The sequence below is a fragment of the Sinocyclocheilus anshuiensis genome, unplaced genomic scaffold, assembly GCF_001515605.1.
Source record: "Sinocyclocheilus anshuiensis isolate Anshui unplaced genomic scaffold, SAMN03320099.WGS_v1.1 scaffold831, whole genome shotgun sequence".
Lineage (NCBI taxonomy): Eukaryota > Metazoa > Chordata > Actinopteri > Cypriniformes > Cyprinidae > Sinocyclocheilus > Sinocyclocheilus anshuiensis.
Genome location: NW_015542380.1, coordinates 64,761 through 65,575, shown reverse-complemented (window position 1 = coordinate 65,575; position 815 = coordinate 64,761). Strand labels below are relative to the sequence as shown.

General features: G+C 33.3%; 2 protein-coding genes across 2 annotated transcripts in view; one reads left to right on the top strand and one right to left on the bottom strand.

The window, feature by feature from the left end:
- Window positions 1-815, bottom strand: part of LOC107692545 (keratin-associated protein 6-2-like) — a 17,666-nt gene that overhangs the window by 8,763 nt on the left and 8,088 nt on the right. The gene's annotated exons all lie outside the window — the stretch shown is intronic.
- The window catches only part of LOC107692543 (zinc-binding protein A33-like), an 11,096-nt gene that overhangs the window by 5,734 nt on the left and 4,547 nt on the right, over window positions 1-815 (top strand). The window lies entirely within an intron of this gene.

The following is an 815-nucleotide window of genomic DNA, read 5'->3' as shown; positions in this document are numbered from 1 at the left end:
TCTGCATTCAATCATTTCAGTGGGCTTAAATAGATCACCCTTTACAGCAGATTTAGTTCACAAACAACACTAAATACAAGACTAACTACAACGACAGTTTTGACCTAAATATGATTTTCAGTTACAATAATTAATCTTAAAATTCGGGCGGGAATTATTTGTAATGCAATTCTAATGAGCCGCTTTGTGATATCACAAAGCCCGGAAAACAAATGCTGTAGTCCAAACGAGCTGTTCGTTGTAGTTCTTGAAAAGGGATTTTTAAAAAACTAAATATCTCCCTTTGGAGTGGACTTTGAGATTTGTAACTTTCTAGATCTTTTTAATGCCCAAACATACACACTACACACGGACTAAAATTAAAAAAGTGAAAAAGCATAATAGGACCCCTTTAAGTACAGTAACGAAGTAAAGCTACTCCGTTACTGTCCACCACTGAATGTTAGTAACCAAACAGTTGTGACTTTCATATGAAAAAATACAATAGGGGCCAAAAACTGTTTGGTTACCAACACTCTTCAAAATGTTTTTTTGTGTTTAGCAGAAGAAAGAAAGTAATTGGAACAACCTGAGGGTGGGTAAATGATGACAGAAGTTTTGGGTGAACAATCCCTTTAATCACTATGTATGTTGATATATTATTGCCCAACATATTGTAGATGAATAATTAGACACATCAAAATGCATAATTGTACATTTAAAGGGGTCATGTGATGTTGCTGAAAAGAACATTATTTTGTGTATTTGGTGTAATGAAATGTGTTTATGTGGTTTAAGGTTAAAAAAACACATTATTTTCCACATACTGTACATTA